General features: G+C 39.9%; 1 protein-coding gene across 3 annotated transcripts in view; it reads right to left on the reverse strand.

Annotated features, from left to right (window-relative positions):
- The window catches only part of FLRT2 (fibronectin leucine rich transmembrane protein 2), a 98535-nt gene that overhangs the window by 43625 nt on the left and 34221 nt on the right, over positions 1-20689 (reverse strand). The window lies entirely within an intron of this gene.

Here is a 20689-nt window from a genome sequence, read left to right on the forward strand (position 1 = left end):
TTATCAACAATAAACTTACTTTACATTAATGATCAGAAATAAAAAAGTATACATTTTCAAAAATGAAGATAATTTTGGTATTATCAGTATAACTGAACACTGCCGGGCCCCGTGAAATGGGGAAGGCAGCCTGAACACAGTGACCATATAGATACTGCCCTGAAAAATAATAGTCTGGGATGAACCAAAGAGGCAAGAGATTTATAAGGGAAATAAAATATTTGAGCAAACCATCTTGCCCTTTCAACCCAGAGGGCAGATCCTCACTTCCGTCAGACCTGAAGATGGATGGTCACGAAAGGAAAAGCCTTATTGAGTGATGACGACAGATGATTGGACACGCATTAGGTCCCTTATTCCCACCTCCAACCTTGTAGGTAGTCATCAGGGCCACCATTTTACAAAGAGGGAAACTGGACCTCCAGGTCACACAGTAGGTCAGGGACAGCATTAGAATGCCACCCCATTTCTTTGTGCCAAGCTAAATATCCTTTCCTCATGCCACAAAAGCCCTCGACTGCTTCTGGTCTCCCCTTATCCTTCTTACATCTTTATCCGTCATCCCTACCTTCCCCCCAACCCTGCCACCCGCCTCCCACCCCCATTCTATGCCTTTTGGATACAGCCCCATTTGCAATGAAAAGTAAGCAGGAGTACAAAAGCCTCATATAGCTCCCACACAGAAGGCCTGGCTAAGGTAGGGCCAGCGTTGCCTGAACCCAACAGTATTCTCGCAGATGTGCAGCTGCACACATGCACACTGCCTCTGCAAGGCTCATAAAGCAGCTTTCAGCACCACTTAGAACCCTGTGTCAGCCAGCATCTGCAGGGGCAGCCAGCAACTGCACAGGAAGTGATCCTCTGCTCAGCCCAGGCAGGACCTGCCCTGTTTGCAGAGGAGCAGGCATGGAGGCCCAGAGAAAGATGTCTGTCCTCTGTGGCTCTGTGGGGAATACTTTCATGTCCTGAAAGACAGCAAGGGGAGAAAGAACTGCAGAATGTCTAAGGAAAAACCTCAAAATCTGACTGTACTGAGCCACTCCACCTAGGCATTCAATGCTTACTGCTTTACAGAAATACAGAATTAAGACGCAGCATAAGAAAGGCCACTCACAGCTTTGATTGGCCATCACATTTTTGTCTTTATACCTTTCAGCATTTTTTATGTGATTTCTTTTGCTAATTATTTAAACAAGGAAATAAGTGCAATGTACTGAGTCAATACTATGCAGCCATATGTGCACATCTCATTCAGAAAAGGCATTTTCTAGTACTGTGCAAATATTAATCAACTTGTTCATTTTGCTAGGCAAGTAGCTAAGGAGCCCTAGTTCACCAGTGCTTAAACAGAGAGGTTAAAACAATAGAGAGCTTTAATTGTAGAGCTTTCCTGAGCCTGCAAACTCACTGGTGAGGAAGTGAGGCAGCCTATGTTCTCTGAGGGATAAATAAATCAATCCTATTGCAAGAATAAAGACGGTCCACTGCATCACAGAGGCAGATCAAAACACTAATGCCAATCACTACCTATTCTTTTTTTTCTTTCTTCTTTTTTTTAAGAAACAATGTCTTGCTACATTGCCCAGGCTGGCTTCAAACTCCTGGGCTCAAGGGATTCTCCCAGCTTGGGCTCCCAAGTCGCTGGGATTGTAGGTGCACCTTTGCATTCAGCCACCACCTATTCTTAAAACATTCATATATCCATTGTCAGATTCTGATTAGTTTAAGAAAAGTCCATTTTCTCTTCCTTCTGCCTGATATTCAGGAGGCTCCTGCCTCTGCTCTTTCTAGGGCATGACAATCAACATGCAGCACTCCACGTTATATAAAGTAAGTTATATCTCCTTCCGTGCACAATGCCTTGAGGGAATATTCTTTAAGCAGACCAGGAGCTCTGATCCTGACTTTATCCTGTAGGAGTCCAGGGCTGTGCTAGGAGCATCTCTCCACATCATCTACTGCTTAATTCTGGAAGTACTTGGGGCTTAAGTAACTGTTGCCAAAATAGGAGCGTTCTGCTCCTAAAATTCATTGCTTTAATCCACATTTGAATTCTGTTCATGGGACAGAGTGCTCGTCAGTAGCTCAATGGATTAACTCCTTGACAGCTACAACTAGGGGAAATCTGGCCACTTCAGCACACCAGCTGCAAGGCTTCTGAGTGGGTTAAGAGTGTTTCTCTAATTTCTGATTTAACAAAACGAATGAACTTTACCTATTCTTTTCCATTATCTTTATTTCTCTGAGTATTACAACACAGTATACAAAAATGAAGGTGGACATTATAAATAAATAAATCTCCCTTGTATTTCTTATTAGAAGCGCTGGGAGAGACAATTTAACCTTCAGAGTTGATCCCTGCCAGTAATTTTCAGCATCCTATAAAGATTATCTTTCAACGATTTTCTGCACACAGTTCCTAGAGCCCTAACCCTTCACAAGGACAATTTCATTTCTCACATGGGAATTTTCCCTAAGTTCTTTTCTTTCAGATGGCTTTCTATTTTAGATAAGGACAGGGAGAGGAGAGTGGGGAGGTAGCTTAGCTTTAACCTCCAGAGCTGTGAAATCAAACAATGGGGCAGAAAATTATAGAAATATATAGTAAAAAAAAAAAAATATATATATATATATATATCTCCAACATACACAGATTCCTATAAAATGAGGTCCTTTTTGCTGGCCACTACTTAACAGCTCTCAAAATTAGGTGCTGTCATCCTAAATTAATAATAAAAACAGCTAGACATGTAATCCACACAAGGACTATATTAGTCCATAAGATGGACTAATTATTATTCCCATTATACATATTATAGTAATGATTATAATGGCAATAGCTATGGTTTACTGAGTGCCTAAGTACCTACCAGGCACCTTATTTGAGATGTCTTCGTTTAATTCACACGGTAGCATTACAAGGTCGATGCTCCAGTTACTCCCATTACACAGATGAAGAAACTGATCCCAGAGAGGATAAATAATGCACCCAAAATCTATGCTAATAAATTCAAGGATTTAAACTTTGATTGGCCTAATTCTAGACTTCTTGACCACTTTGCTACAATGCCTCAAACAAACACTAAGTACACATAGCAATCAATGAGTAGTAATGAAAAAGACCTCTGAGAGTTACTGAACAAGTAATTTCTACCTCTTCCTTAGGGTCTCCATTCAAGCTTTTTGTCACTTTCATAGAGGTTCGTAAATTGAAACAAACCACAACTACACCTTGCATGCATACACAAACATACATCATATAATCACAAGGTTGTGTTTCATATGTATCAAAATAATGCTCATATGGCTACTCAACAGAATTCTATCAGCACTCCATTTGTTTTTGCCTTACTACGAATCTACAGGATCTAACAGCAGGATCTGCATATGGATTCAACCTCCTATATCACACAGATTGTAGAGTGGTATTTAACATTATGTAAGCACCTCCCATTGTTAGTGGTACTGTTCCATGCCCTTCACTGTATGGAAAGATAAAAGTTAATACCAGACTGCACCCATGTTTACAGACACAGCTGTCAACCATAGTCAAGATTTCATCCTTTCAAAGGCTAAGTAAGACCCAAGTTGAAATGAAATGACATAGACTCACATGTGTCACACTTCCTAACTGTGGGTGGAAAGATCTTAAGAAATAACACTACAAAATGATTGCAAACATCACACCAAGTTTTACTCAAATGAAACATGGGTCAAGAACTTTGGAGCGCCAATCTCATAAGCCCTATAAATAAGTACACACTTTCCTGGAATAAAAATAAATAATATCATTATATAAAATCCATTACTATAAGTTTAAAATAATACTGTAAAACAAACTTTGTAAGAATGTATATAATGTTATTACTTTATAGAGATAATTTAATCTTTTATTCCAGAAGAAAATGGAAGTCTTCATTCTGGAGTCAACTTCTAACATTAACATTCTTTTACTTGTGCTATGAAGGCCCATGAAGACTCAGACCGTGAACCTAGGGGAAGAGAGCCACCGCCATATTGCTCCAAGAAGTGGAGATGTGGTAGTTTTCTAAACGGTTTGAACTAGGACTCAAAGGTACCATCAAACAATTATTTTCCTTTCTTTGACCACTAAATATAGAGGTCAGTCTTCTCTGGGGGTTAGTGGTATCCTGTTATGAGCCATGTGGAACCACGGGCTTGTCATTCAGAGCACTGCTTGCTCTGTTCCAAAATCTGGAAGACTCAAGTACTGCTGCTGCCCTCGACCATCTCCAAATAAATGGGAAGCTAATTTGCATAAGCCTCATTTCCATTTTATTCATCCTCTGCCCAAATCTAGATCAGGATGTTTTAATACCGTCCCACTGTGGGAGGTGGTGCAAATTTCAAGGGTATACGTGGTCAACAATTAGAAGGCATGCGTTTCAGAGTTGAGTTTATGTTAGAAATTAAAAGCCGAAATAAGAGAATGCCTGTTGCAAGATAGAGAATAAGAAAAACAAAAAGGCCAGCTAATATATAAAACATGACAGAAACCCGAATCATCACTATGGACTTCTAATCTAATCTCTTCGGATTAGCCAGAATGCCACTATTTTTGGAATGCTTAGGACGTACACCAGGTACTTTACTTGCATTTCCACATTTATTCTTTAAAAGTACTTAGATAAATGAAGGCTTTCTTTTTTTACTCCTTGACATATAAGTAAAATCCCAGAGGAAAAAGAAAATCAAAAGGCAGGCATTTTTCTCAATCCTCTAAATAGCAGAAGCAAGATTGAAATACAGGAATGTCTGGCTGTACACCCATTTCCTTTACTCACCAGCCCACATGACCTGGCTTTCTGCTGACTGATTGTTTTCTGATGATAGCTCTTCATATAGCAGGAATATGTCCTAATAAGTGTACACAAGAAGCTTCAGCAATTCACTCCACTTTTGGGTGTTTTCTTCTCTTTGAACATTAAACAGACTAAGACAAACCGTTAACTTTACGAAACTCTATTAAGGTTAATGAACCAGATTTTTAGGTATGTGTGAATATTATTTTCTTTTTTTTTTGAGACGGAGTTTCACTCTGTCACCCAGGCTGGAGTGCAGTGGCCGGATCTCAGCTCACTGCAAGCTCCGCCTCCCGGATTCACGCCATTCTCCTGCCTCAGCCTCCCGAGTAGCTGGGACTACAGGCGCCCGCCACCTCGCCCAGCTAGTTTTCTGTATTTTTTAGTAGAGATGGGGTTTCACCGTGTTAGCCAGGATGGTCTCGATCTTCCGACCTCGTGATCCGCCCGTCTCTGCCTCCGAAAGTACTGGGATTACAGGCTTGAGCCACCGCTCCCGGCCATGAATATTATTTTCTAAAAATAAATTGGCTCAATGCCATCATAAAGGTATTATAATAAAGGAGCATGCGTGCACTCGCACATATATGAACACAAACTTGTTTTGCAAATGTAATCCCATTAAAAGGGAAAAACAAAATTACTTGTGAAAACTTCTGAAAATCCCATTCAAAGGGAAAAACAAAATTACTTCTGAAAACTGCAAAAATCTTGCAACACCAACAGTACCTTTCCTGGCTCATTAATTCTGGCCTAAATTTGCTACTGTCAGGCAAACCAGGCACACTGTCCAGCAGACACCCACCTGCTATTAGGCTGAATGTGCCTGGCATCTTGACATTCTATTGATTCCAATCCAAAGCTTATGTAAAAAAGGCAGCTCAGAGTCCAAAAGGAATTTCAGCCACAAATACTTTGGGAGAAATCCAAACAACTAAAAACAGAAAGAAAGACAAGATGCAAATCTGAGTGACAAAACTGAGACAACCCAAGCCAGACTGGAGAAACGTTCAAGGACAAATCTCCAAATGACCCAGGCATCAACTCCTTTGGATAACCACTTATTTCAAAAAAATAAAAATAAAAATTCCAATACGCTACCCTGTGCATGGAATGGCCACCCCTGACACAATCTAGAGTATTGGTGGACATATTCACAAAGAAGTATTCACTGGTATCCCAGTGGCATTGCTTTTAAAGACAGCCCTGTCATTTTTGCCCTTTAAGCCCTGATTACATATTCAGTGGAAACTTGCCATCTCATAAATACAGGCTTGATAATGATAAAGAATTCAAATTCTTAAGCAGTTAAAATGAACCAGAAACTATGCAAAGTGCTTAAGAATATCAGTCTTTGCATCTTCAAAACAACCCCGTGGACTAAGAATTTTATTTCCATTTTACAGATAAGGAAAATTGGGGTTCTGAGAGGCAAATTAATTTGCTCCAAGTGGCTGGAAAATGAGATACTAGAAATGAGAGGACAGCAGGATTCATTTATAAATTTTCTGACATTTTCCAGCCCTTCCCCACCTCTCCCAAATAACCTAAGCATAAATGAAATGGATCTATGTCCAATTTCCAAATTCCGGTACTCGTGGCTTTGTTCGTGGCTGCTTGTCCCAATCAACTCTGTATAAATAAACTGGCTCCAGTGGGTTCTTTAAAGCCAGACCAATTCCCCTGGTCTTTATTTCAGCCAAGAGAAGACACACATTTCAAAATAAAAATAAATATATAAAAAGGAAGGAGAAGGAGAAACCCGTAATCCCACTAAGCAGCATGGATTGCATCTGGTCCCGGTTCCCCCACTCCAGCCTCCTACTCTCACCAGCCCACTGCACAGCTCCCACTGACTTCAAAGGCAGCTCCTGGGGAAAGGAGAAACAAAGGTCCAACAGGGCCGGCAGAAAGGAGGCCCTTATCCATAGGGGAGGGTGGGAGATGAACAGAGATTCACTGCAGACACCAGTCGTCTCAAAACAGGAATTCAAAGTGTTTTCCCAAAGCTGATTTCTATCAGGGGTGCTGAAGTGGATCAGAAGGTTGAGATTCCAACTGGGAGAGATGTGTTTCTGCTGCTGAAATATTTCCCAGGTGTGCAAGACATCTTTAGCCTTTGGAGTGCCTTCCGGTTTGAGAAGCAGGGATGGCCATCCAGGTCTCAATGAGACTCAATTAACTCCTCCCACCACAAGGCAGCCATATTTCACCATCCAATAGAGCTGCCTGTGATTTTTTTGTGTGTGTGCATTGATTCAATTTGAAGCATTACTCCTTTTGTGAAAAAATGCCCCCTGGGTTGAGGTACATAAAGTAAATATGTGAAAAAATCAGAAAGTTCCTTAAAAGAGGTTTATTACATCCCTCAACCCGTATCTCCCCACGATGCTACGATGACTATCTTCTTTGCCTGTGTCGGGGGTTGAAAGCTTTGTCCTGAAGTCAGGCCTGTCCTCCTTCCCTCCGCTCTGCCTCTGATTTATAAGCGGACTTCTCCAAGACAGCCACTTAGCCATCCGTCCTTGGTTTATCACCCATCAGTTACCGTTGTTATTGCTGCCATTAGTATTCAAAATGATTATAGACTTATAAAGTTGGTCTCTTCTGATAATAATGTTTGCAATATGCTTTTACACTGCCTAGTTAATATAGTGAGCCTGTGATTTTTTGCTCTGGCACAAGTCACACAAAAACTGTTGCAGGAGAATATTGAGCAGCTTTCCAAATGGCTACATGGAGAACTAGGGGCTAAAACACAGGTGCCAATGTATTTTTTTTTTTTTAAACAACAAACTGGGTGTCCTTTTGTGCACAGGTGACAACAAAAAGGTGGCACTGGATGCAACATTAAAAACATTGGGCCTCTTCCTGCTCAATTCAGTTTGACACAATCTCTACAGACAGTGATAGCCATTTGCTGAATGAAGGTCAAACTCTGTTCACAACCTTCTTGCACAAGTCCTATTGACAGTTAAAAAAAAAAAAGTAAATCAGGCCCTAGTGCAGTAGCTCACACCTGTAATCCCAGTGCTTTGGGAGACCAAGGCCAGAGGATCGCTGGAGACCAAGAGTTTGTGGCCAGCCAGGGCAACACTATGAGACTCCGTATCTACAAACAAATTTAAAAATTAAAAATTAGCCAGGTGCAGTGTTGCACTTCTGTAGTCCTAGCTACTTGAGAGACTGAGGCAGGAGGACCACTTGTGCCCAGGAGCTCCAGATTACAACAGGCTACGATTGTACCACTGTACTCTGGTCTGGGCAACACAGTGAGACCCTGTCTCAAAAAAAAAAAGACAGCAACAACAAAAAAGGAAAACATACAATGAAGGTAGGGCATAGTCCTCAGAGGCCAATAGCCAGAGTGAAAGAGAGGAGACTGCCTAGAAAACAGAGTCTTGAAAGGGAGCATGGCTGCAGGGAATTAACAAAAATCCATGCATCTCCTTTTAGAGACAGCAGCAGTGAGTCTGTGACTAGAATTCTCCTCTTCATGCCTCTGCTTAACTTTAATGTCAACAGGAATTTTGTAAGAGCACTGCAGGGGAAAATGGATTCATTTGTCATCTAAAATGAATCATTTCAGTTCCTCTCCTCCATTTTTATATATATTGACAAAACATAAAAGTACATTTTTAAAAAATCAATCCAGCTTTGTAGTTTTCTACTCAAATGCAAAAGTAGCCACCAGAATTATAAGATTCAAAAGCCTTTCACTGTATTATTTAAATAGGGTTCCCCCACAATGGGATTCCATGGACCTCAGATTTACCAACCCCAAGTGAAAACCGCAAGTGGTAATGCATTACAAATTGGTCTTCGTTTATTTTGAGGTTTGAATTTCCATTTTATTTTTAACAATAGCTTCACAGTTCACTGACAAATGTCCCGAACTATATTTAGAAGAATAACAGTATTTAAGATCAGGAGCACACATGGGCAGAACTGGCTTTCCACTTTTTCTAAATAAAAATACAAAACATGTGCGCATTTTGTGAATTTCATGTCAAAGATTTGGGTCTGCCAGCAGAATTTCTGCTCCACTCTGATGGCTGAATGTCAGCGCTCTTTCAGGTAGACTTGGAATACTTTCAAGGTGTGTCTACAATACCTTTTCCCCAATGCAATAGAATATTTCCACCACCAAGCAAGCAACTAGTTTTAATATGGAGAGCTGCAAATCTGAAATGGTTTGAAAACAAATAGGACAGACAGCTTGTTAACCTACCCCTAAAAGGTCCAACCAGTGTGTAATGCCATTGCATCTGGAATTAGACTTTCAGAAATTGAAAAACACTGTCTTTGGCTTTCCTTAAAAGAATGCTGGAGGCAAGCAATATGCTGATTAGTTTTCAAAGGAAGAAAAGATGGTGTTGAAAGCTTTTAATAACATGTAAATCTCCCAGTTTGCAAGCACCAAACACAAAACAATGGTAATGTTTTAGCACTTCATAAATGTATGCCATTCTGTCTACTGTTTGGAGACAGCAAATACTTTTGGACAAATTATAATGTCTCTGCCTTTACGCCTAAATAAAGGAAAATAGTCAAATACTTTGAGGCATCAGAAGATAACTATGGTGATGGAAATACACAGCTCTTGCCACGAAAGGAAAAAAAAAAAGTAAATACTTATAATTAAAACAGCACCAGAGCTGAAAGAAACCCGGAGAACTGAGGTCATAAGTTTTTGAGGCTGCCACTGTCGGTCAGAATTTCAAATATGGCACACATTTTGAGTAAAGGAAGATCATTTTACCTCATGTTTGGTCACACTGAGCTCCAAAGTAGGTTATTAATCAGAGGAAACACAGCATATAAATAAACAAGTCCATGAATAATCTCTTAACGAGTTAGTGCAATAAGCACCCTTTCTAATTCTAGAATATACCCTCACAAATGGAGTTTTAAAGGCAGGAGGGAATTAAGGTTTCTTGAACTCCTTAAAAGCTATACCCCTCCCAGGTATTGTGCTAGGTACTTAACATATATTACTTGCTTTAATCTTCTCCACAGCCCAGCCAAGTAAGTGGCATTATCACTTCTTTAAAGATGAATATTTGACGCACAGACGTGAAGGCATTTAGCTGTAGACTAGGGGCTTCAGGAGCTGGCTGAAGGGCAACAAAGCTAGGCCCATTCTGTCTTCCCTCCTAAACTCTTCCACTCTCTGCAGCTCTTACAGAGGTTGAAATTGCTGCCCATTGTTCTTTATTCATTAGTCCAACTGACCTACGGAAAAAAAAGTGCAGTTGAGGGAAGGATTTCCAAAGCTCCTTGTAGAAAACAGTGGTTTGGGGCCTCAGGGAAGCAAACAGTTCATCTCAGTTCCCCGCTGACTACCCTTTGCCTGGGATTTCCACTGTGCCTGAGCCAACACAGAGAACTGTTTTATTTCCCCAGGTCCGACCTAACATGTGCTTACCAAAAAGGTAAGTAAATTTGGGAACACTTCATTTTTGAGCTGCAGAACCCCTTAATTCCTTCGACAACAATATTTTAAGGTGGAAAATCAGAAGTATTAGTAGATATTTTTGAGTATGAGAAAAATAGTTTAAGAACTAATCAAACTGTCCTCAGCTGCAGACACAGAGGAATGTGGTTCTCAGTCACCGAAGCCATTATTCCATCCACCCACATTCCACCCCAAAGTACCCAGAAGCAGCAGATCCTCGACAATCACAACCGCCACTGCAGGCTCTGTGCTGGCATGTGCCATATTCACAAGATAAGTGTGCCTATTAGAGGCCTAGAAAATCACATTTGAAAACGTATTAAATAAAAGCCAAAGCAAAAATATTTGCTTATCGAATGGCCCCAGGCCTTTTTTGCCGAGTCAGTTTGTAATAACTGTGGGTGGTACCCAGAGATCAATTTCAGTGGAAACGAATCCCAGCTTTGCTGGTTCTGACCTGGTTTGCTCTTGAACAATGGCCAATGCCTTGGTTTTCTACCTTGTTTGGTATGTCCTGGGTAAATGTTTTTCCAAAGGAGCCTAAAGAAGTACAATTTAAAGCCAGTAAGAAATATTCTATTTGAAAGAATAACTATTTGTGAAAACAACGAATTGGCCACTGATGAGGTCTTAGATTTCTTACACGCCTCACATGAAGATACTTTGCAATCTAGAAGGTGGCAGTATCCACAAGAAAATTTGTAACAAATTTCTGTATGAAATGATGACTTAATAGGAGCATGTGGTTAAATTCCTTGGCACTCTAAAAAGAAAATCCTCTATTTATTTAAGAAATAAAAGTGAATGCTGCACTGGCAAAATGCAACAGAAAGAGAAGAAATGGAACCAAAAAATTAAAAAGGCATCTCCAAATGTCCAGTGTAATGGTTCTCAAAAGGACATGGAATACATTTAAATGGGCAGTACCAAAGCCTCCACAAACCCTCTGTCTCGAGGTCCTTTGTGACCTCTCAGCATTAGTTTTTGTTAAAGAATTGAGATTTTCCTGGCTCTATGGCATGAAGCATTGCTAAATAAGATAAAATAAGATTTGAATATTGTGTGGGACATATGTATGCAAGAATACGTGTTATCAGAAATTCAAATATAACTATTTTTATTTATTATTTATCTTCTATTCTTATGTATTAATGTACTATTATCTATACTATATATTTTACTTATATATAAAATATTATTATTTATCCTCTATTTTTATGTATTAAAACTATCAACTCTAATAACAAAATAATGAAATAGTCATGAGGAAATTTTGAATGAACTATTTTTGAGCTGGTTAATGGTGCAACCCAGATGCCCTTATCACTAGTATGCATCATGCTTTCCTGGGAAGAACTCTGAAAATCTGAACTACTGGGGCCTTCCCCTGTGGAACCGGCCTCTTATGCGCCAAGCACCACTATGTTTACAAGCTCCCAGGTGAGCCTTGACGCACAGCCATCTGAAAATGATCTGGTAACTCAGACTAATCAAAACAAATGAGGAAGACACAACAAACCAGATTTCTCTGATGGCTCAACTCACTCCATTGTGCCTTCAGATGTGGTATAAAAGTCTTAAATCTTAAAGCAGTATTTACTTGAGAAAGTCAAAAGGAGATCATGTAAATCCAAATCATGGCTGCAAAAATACTGTCCTGGACTACTTCTTCATTACCCAGATGAGGACACTGAGGGGAAAATAATCCTCACCCTAAATTAGGAGTCCAGAAATAAAACCAAGAATAGAACCCCTGACACCTGATGTCAGAATTTACCCCATGCTGTAACTGTTAAACAATTCCTCCTCACATCCTGTGTCTCCAACAGCTGAAAGGGTTGGCACACCCAGCAGAAGGAGAGGAGACATTTTTCCAGGCTTAGCTGAAGTGCAAACTCCTTCACTACAAAGCAATTGGCCAATCACGATGGAGCATAAAGAAACCCACATCTGATTCAGAAATTACCTCAACAGGTGTAAACTGCTTCTTCATTTTATCAGAGAAAGCTAATATAACATTGAAAGTGAGTAAAGAAAAATCTTACTGCACTGCACTAAAAGTAAAACTCAATTACTTTTTGCTCCCAGAGATGTGTGTGTGTGTGTGTGTGTATGTGAGAGAGAGAGAGAGAAGTGTGAATGTGATGTATGTGATGTGTGTGATGTGTGAGTGTGATGTGTGGCATAGGAGTGAAGGGGTGGGAGAGGGAGGGTCTCCCTTTCTTATCAGCAGGATTTTTTTCTCTGTGATATATCAGCCTTTTAAAATAACTCGCCACCCACCCCTATTTACATTGATAGGAACTTTCCTCTGATGGAGAATATGATAGACAAATCTGGGTTGCTACCTATGAGTTCCAACCCAGTTCTATGCCCAAAATGATGACTCACTCAGAAAGAAAGGTATGCACACAAAACTGTGGCTAATCAGCGATAGGAATGACTAAAAAACTGAAGCATGGCATATATGTAGTAAGAATTCAGTAGAGTAGAAAGTAGTGAGTGATAAAAATTCTCTCTTGAGAGAGTCACTCAGACTTGTGTTCAAATCCAGGTTCCATGGGCCATGAGATCTGGGCAGGCTACTCAAACCCTCTAAGTCCCTTAGCCATCTGTAAAATACAAATAACAGCAGTTAACTCAGAGGGCTACTGTGATGAGTAAGTCAATTAACATGTTTGAAGTATCTTCCACAAGCAGGGCACAAGGCACACTAAATATATAGAATGAGAAGCATAAATGTGTGTTTCTGGGGACCCAGGGGGTCAGCCAGTCATCGTGTACTTACAGGGACTAAAGCACGAAACTTACTCTGTGCCTAGCAACATGCAGGACAAACGAGTTATAACAGAATAGTGAGGCCTACTGTCTGCACATAACTGTCTTATAATCAGTTAACCAACACGTGCTTAATAACAACCCCTGCCATGAATACGGGACATGAATAATTATGCAGACAACACAAAATATGATTGGATATACTGTCCTGCTCCCCATGTCTGGGTTGAGGAGATAACGCATACCTGCTTGAGAAGTTAATGAAAATGACAGTCAAATAACAACTACAAAAGAACATAAAAGTACACATGGCAGTTCCTGATGAATAGCCTAAAGTGGTATAATTGATAATGACTATGAGCTCCGAGAAAACGGGAACCACCATGAGTTCAAACAGTCTGGGAATTCTTCATGGAAGATAAGCCACTTAAGATTGGCCTTGAAAGAGGAGTAGGATTTAGATAAGCAGAGAAGAGGAAATCCTAGGTTTATGATCTAAGTAAAGACACAGAAATGAGAAAACACAGGGCTGAGTGATGACTTCAAGATATAAAATACATGATTTGTGTTGTTTGTAGCAGGGAATGCCAGACACAACAGTGAGGCTATAGCTGTCTAGGCCCAGGTTTCTCAACATTGTATTTGTTTGTTTGTCTCACCCCTATGCAGCCGTCAGATGACAATAATGATCATTCTCAAGACTCTGGACCCCAAAATATTTGGGGTTGCATAGATAAGACTGGTTGTAGATTATAGGAAATTGCTAGTGAACTGGCACTATCATATCCTTCCAGAACAAATACACACATACTCACCTTTCTGTTTCACTGAATGCAAAACAATGGTGTCTCCTGACAAATGGTTTAGGTTGCTGTAGTGAGAAATAAGAGCCACTGAGGGCTCTGACACACCACATCATGAGACACTTGATAAGGAAAAAAGGTCCTAACTGTGTTCTTCGGACATCAAATACACAAAAAGTCAGAGAAGTTGTGCCTCCCTGTGGCTCTGTCCCTATGCTGACCCACTACAGCCCACCTAAATAAGATTCCTCGCACTCCACCATGGTAAGGAAGTCAAGGAAATATTTAATACTGGACTAACAATGATTACATTTGATTCTAATTCTTGGAATCAATCTTTGGCCTTTGAGCATGTCAATAGAAGAGAAGAGCAGAGATTATACAACGCATTTCTTCTTCCTTATGCCTACATCAATCACCCCTTCCACTGGTTACACTCTTCATGCTGCCAATTGTCAACAGTTAAGTGAAAATGTCATATTATACACTATTTGACCACCTAATAATTCAATATTCTCTCTATGCCCCAACTTTTTTATGGTTTGTTAAAATTTCTGAAACTATTACATAAGAAGGTGATAATTTCTATTCTGAAAGAAATTCCAGAATATAAAAACATGATAGCAGACCCTAAGTTAACATGACGGGATTCTTAAAATGACATCATTTTCTACAGAAACACATTCACAGATATCATCCAGGGCTGAAGTAAAGTATATCCATTGAATCCATCTCAGTCTTGAGCAAAGCAGATGAAGAAAAGCCCTGAGTTCCAAATCTTCAGGATGTTACCAGGACCCTAGATCTACTGTCATCATCTACCATCATCCAAATGCAACATGACTGAAAACCATAAACCTTAAGTAACAGAGGCTTTAAAATCTAGACTCCTGACTCAGTACAGTGCAAAGAAAAGGAAAGCATAATGGAATACATTAAGCCACCAGAGCTGTTTTTTAAAAATATTAAGGAGAATTTAAAGGGAAACACAAACATAAAACATTCTGTAAAACTATGCACTTCACTTTTTGCTCCTTCATTAACTATACAAATTGAAGCACACCTATGCAATGTTTAAAAAAAAGAAATAATTGATAGCTAAATGTAAAGTCATTTGGATACTTCTAATACAGTAATCAGATTAAGGTAAGAAAGTAAGACTATGAATTCTAATGCCTAAAATGAAAAGGAAGTTGAATTGTTACATGTTCAATTTTCGTATGTGTTTACTGAGTTATTTACAATATCGTCACATAGAATCTAACCTGGAGTTGGAATATGACACCTATAAAAACCAAGGTCTTCCATCTTCAATATTCAATGCAGACTTGACAAGGAACAAGAGAACATTTTCGAAAGAGCCCAAGGTACAATTTATGTGTCAAAATAACAGCTCTACCCTCTTGGGTGATGTCTGTAAATATCAGAAGCTAGAGAACGAGATGGTGGAGATACACAGTCTCACTTGGTGTGAAAGCTTGTCACTTTCTGTTTTTGATTTCTGTAAGGCTGAAAGACGATATGCCCATTTGGAGAAAGGCTGTTTAAAGAACACTGTGGTAGACAAAATGGCCATACCAACATCTTACAAATACTACTAAGACCCACTGTCACGTTAATATGATCCTACAACGCAATCTGGCCAACAATCTGAAAAGAAAACAACTTGGTCATGACAACACTTGTCATCATTTTTTTGGCTAATGCAAAATCCCTCCAAAAGCACAGAAAAAGAAAATGCTTTAATAACGTGATTTCAGGATCGGTATTCTGCTGTTGTCCCATCACTGTGTGGTAAGATAAATTATTTTTTATTAGCTCTGATAAAACCAAAACAAATCGTGGTAACCAAAGGGCTAGGGGACAAAATAAACCTCATCAGAAATTCTTATAGCGCATTCCTCATGGTGACTGTCTGCCGACTTTATGAGAACTCTAAAGTACACGTCCAATGTCCTGGTTCCTAATGGTGCTTTTGTCTCTCTAACACTTCTCTCTAAGGACCGAGTTGAATGCATCCAGTGTGGGTGGTGTTTGCTGCACGAGCTGATCTTTCCTTCCTGCTGCCCTTGCCCTGTCCTGGTCCCACAGTCCCAGCACAGAGGACTCCACTAAACTCTGCCCTCCCTGCTGCTCCTGGTACGGTTTCCTGGTCAGCTGAGGGAACCAGAGGAGCACAAACTTCCCCTTCACTCCATGCCACGCTGGCAAAAGGAAACCTGCATTGCCCATGGTAGGTTTGACAATCGGTGTTCAACTGCCAAGGATGTGGGGGGATGGCAGAGCTGCTCCAGGCAGCTTCGTTTCTTCTTTTCTTTCCAGGAGAAATCCAAGAACAGTGCTCAAAGGCAAAAATGGTCATCTGGAGTGGCTAAAATGTCCTCCTCTGTCCCCACAGGGCCCTCACAAGTTTGTCACAAAGCCTAAAAATCCACCACCTGTGAAGTCTTTTGTTTCAGTGAAGAGTTGCAGTCACTAGAAAACTACTACTATGTATCATGAAAGGGTTTTACTGATCCATCAGTACCACCGCTGGGATTTCTACAATAACAGATAGATCGGCAGGCAAATCCTTAAGAGAAGGGAGACGAGGGAAAGGGGGAGACGGAATGAGTGAGAGGCGGAGAGAGGCAGCTGATATACACCAGGCATTGAAGGCCGGGTGCGGTGGCTCAGGCCTGTAATCCCAGTACTTTGGGAGGCCAAGGCGGGAAGATCACGAGGTCAGGAGTTCCACAACAGCCTGGCCAATATGGTGGAACTCCATCTCTACCAAAAATACAAAAAGTAGCTGGCCACGGTGGCACGTGCCTGCAATCCCAGCTACTTGGGAGGCTGAGGTGGAAGAATTGCTTGAACCCGGAAGGCAGAGGTTGCAGTGAGCAGAGATAGCGCCACTGCACTCCAGCCTGGGTGACACAGCGAGACTCCGTCTCAAAAAACAAAAAAAGAAATCACATAAGTCACTTCCTGGGTGCTAGTCCCTCTTCTAAGCCTTTCACAGATACTAACTCTTTCAATCCTCACAAACACCCTAAGAGTAGATACTCTAACTATGCGCATTGTACAGAAAGATACTGAGGCAGCATGGTGCAGTAACTTACTCATGCTCCTGAAGAAGTGGCAGAGCTAAGATATGAGCTAACGCAGTCTGGCTCCAGAATCCATGCTCTTAACCAGCATAATGTGGCAACTGGGCACACACACACATTGCAAACACTGAGTGTATGCTTTTCTAGAAAGCCTCAAGTTGGTCTAATAAAGGAAGATGCTGAAGGAAGCTTCGAGATTCCAGGTATCTTTGGAGCTTCTATTACATGCAGACACCCACCAGGGATGGGGAAACCACAGCATTCAGGAAACTGTCCAGGGTCCAGGGGATTCTGACGGGACATGTCAAACGTGGCAGCTCAAATATGACGCTTTCACCCACTTTTGCGAAGCCCAAACTTTACGCACGTGTTTGCAGGTACCTTCCCCAAACCCAGGCCCTCTGATAAAACTACCATGAAGTAAAAGCATAAACACATTTTTCATTTAAATAGATTCTAACAGATGTGTCCTGCCTCCAACTTTCAATGACACTATTTCAATCATGAGAAATTTTGTGTGACCCGTGGAAACTATGTTGATTACTTTTTAGTCACAAAAGAAATATTAACACTGCCTCAAAGTTCTGTGCTGTATTCCTCCTCATCTGGCAGAAACGGATGGCTTTTTCATCACAACTAATTCACAAATGACCAAACTGAAAAATATTTATGTTTGCTTCATTCCTGGGAAAGCTGATATATAGAAGGGATAGGCTGGTTTTTTTTTTCATGCTGAAGATTTCATGGTACCCAACACTGAGACTATTTTTCAGCCACGAGATGACGCTTCCTTCCCCTGCAACTAGGCCAGGAATATAAACCTTGTATATTCTACCATATATATTTGGATCAACTATTGAACAATACTAAATATTGCATTTTCCAAAGTGCTTTCACCAAAATAGCTGCAGAAATTTCCATCTTGCACACGCGCGCACACACACACACACACACACACACACCATGGAAGTTAAGAGGACTGAGTGTTTCTTTAGGATTCAACTTGAGAATTTACCTTTGATTATCTTACAGGCTGAACATCAAGACAATTTTCTAGATTCCTTTATAAAGTCATTTTATTCTCAGAAAATAGTCCCTGATTTCAGTCTAAAGCAGAATAATACTTTGCTATGTTTGTTTGTTTGTTTTTCTCAATAAAACCCTCTCTTGAATGTCTCCACAATCAGACTCAACAGACATCCAGTGAAAATCATCTTCCCTGACCCATGCATGCATGGCTTATCAGGGTACAACAGTTTGACTGCTTCCCCCAACTCATCTGGGCACTATTATTTGTCAGATTGTGTGCATTCTCTAAGGCCCTCAACCAAAATGAATTAGGCCAAGTATCATTGTGAAAGTGGGTCTCTATCCAGGTAGAATCTATTTTGTCTCCTGATCTCCAGTGTATGAATCATCAGATTACTTCATGGAAAAAACTACTGCTGGCGTAATACCACTTGCAAATGTCCTTAATTGTGTCATTTTCCTATACGGGTTTACCTGTTAGCATGTTTTAGATTTGGCAGAGGACAAAGACTAATGAAAGTTTCTTATTCTAATGATTTGTGGGAGCACTGATGGGGGTTGGGGGGGTTTACAAAAAATTGGTGTATTTTGCTTATTCGTCCTTTCATCCTGGACTGAAATCATTCCCCAAACAGTAAAGTTTCTGCCTGCAGGACTAACAAAGCAATGTGTTTTCTCCCTTAAGATAAGACCTCAAGGTGGGTATTTTACAATGAATTCCATTTCAGGTTCCAAGGGCCCATGGATTCAATTCGTATGAAGTTATCAGTGTCATATCAAGCACATTTTCCCTCATGACCTAAAATAGCTTTCAATCTAGGAGTCTTTTAATGCTACTTCCAAGTGTCTTTCAAGCATGACAACTCGAAATACCAACTTTGATTTTAAAAGCTAACAATATGTATTTTAAAACCAATAACCTCACCACAAGAAGCATATGTATCTTAATACATCTCCATGCATATGATTTGCAAAAATTTAAATAAATAAATAAATAAATTTGATCACTAATCATGCATGTAATGGAGAGGTAGTAATATCACTATCAATAAGACTGGGAAACTATCGGGGTTCCAGATGCCACATAATATTCTGAATAGCAACATCAAGGTCATTATTTCTATATCCAGTCCCATAAAACAATTGTAGATCCCACCTGTCACATATCCACACTTTAACTTAAAATGAATGTGACAGATTACTTATGAGACAAGTAGCAGCACACAAGTGATGTTATGACAACAGCTATTTTTATGACTCCATACTTACTGAGGTTATTAATATCACTCCTAGGCAAAAAAATATATGACACTACAGACTGCATGCTATTTGGGTCAGGAAGGCTTCCATTCACAAAAAAAACAAAAACTATTTTTTAAAGTAAAGTAGTTTGTTCCCTTTCCCAAGGTCCCTGAAAGGAATGGAGGTGACAAAAAATGGAAATCTGGTTTAAAATAAAACTTTAGGATTCCTGTGGCTTTGTACCACTGACTGTTATACATACTATCTTACAAATTGCATACCAAGACTGGCAGAGTTCATAACTTTGCTACTCTTTTCTTGCCGTCATAGAAATGGTAAGACAGCCAGCCAAGATAACTAGTGATCATCTGATGAGTTTCTTATCTCCTTCACTTGATACAACCAGTGATCACATGATAAATATCTTATTTATCTCACATCACAACCAAAAACCCCTTTGAGATCAGTGCTATTAGAATTCTCATCATCCAGATGTAGGAGCTGATTTGCAGAGGATGCAAAGCTGCACAGTTTAAGAACTATTACATGAAATTATGTATCGTTTGTTTCAATCATGCTAGGTATAGTAGTATTTTTCTGTAATAGTGTTACCCACGACTTCAAAAGACACAGAAAAAGGTGTGCATGACAGAATCTTACTTTCAAAGCCTTTTGATGTTATTTGAGTCTCATAAAATATCCTTGAATGAATCTTCCACAAATACATTTGGAACAATTTTGGTTGGTCCAATGGAAATGTAATGACTTAGGTTTTTAATTACCTAAATACATTTTTAACCCAGGTTACTGGTGATTGTATTTACTTGTTTAATTTTTGATTACTTTCTATTTCTCTAAGACGATTCATTTGTATTAAAATGAAGGAAACCAGTGTTTTCTTTTAATACTCCCAAATTGCTACTCGACATATGGGTTAAACATTGTTAAAGCTTCTAAATTGATATAGGCAATTGAAGCCAATCTAAGCAATACATATTCAAGTAATACATAGTCACTGGCCAAATCAATTCGTGGGTTATGAGAAAACAATGCCATTTGGCTGAAATATTCCCTATGTACAGGCAGAGAAGAGCAGATAGCCAAGTGCCACTTTGGTGTTCTGCCATGTCAACATTGAAAACAGAGCCACAGAAAAGCAAAACCCTCTGTCTACCCTCTCCTTCCCTTAATAAGGTCACCTATGTAGGAAGAGGACAAGTGCCCTGACTTCTGGTTGTCCATTTAAGTGTCAAATATAAGGGCCCTTTTGCGCTAGGGCTTCTACATGACCCTCTCCATTTAAACTCTCATATCTTCACTGGAATTTAGATCAACTATCATTCACTGAGTTATGCACAAATAGCAGACATACTTATGGTCTCCACCTAAGAGCAAATAGAACATCTCACTTTTCTTGAGAAAGAAGTCAACTGTATCTGTTTTTTTTTTTTTTGGTCTGTCTGT

This window comes from Colobus angolensis, unplaced genomic scaffold, assembly GCF_000951035.1.
Source record: "Colobus angolensis palliatus isolate OR3802 unplaced genomic scaffold, Cang.pa_1.0 Scaffold3, whole genome shotgun sequence".
NCBI lineage: Eukaryota > Metazoa > Chordata > Mammalia > Primates > Cercopithecidae > Colobus > Colobus angolensis.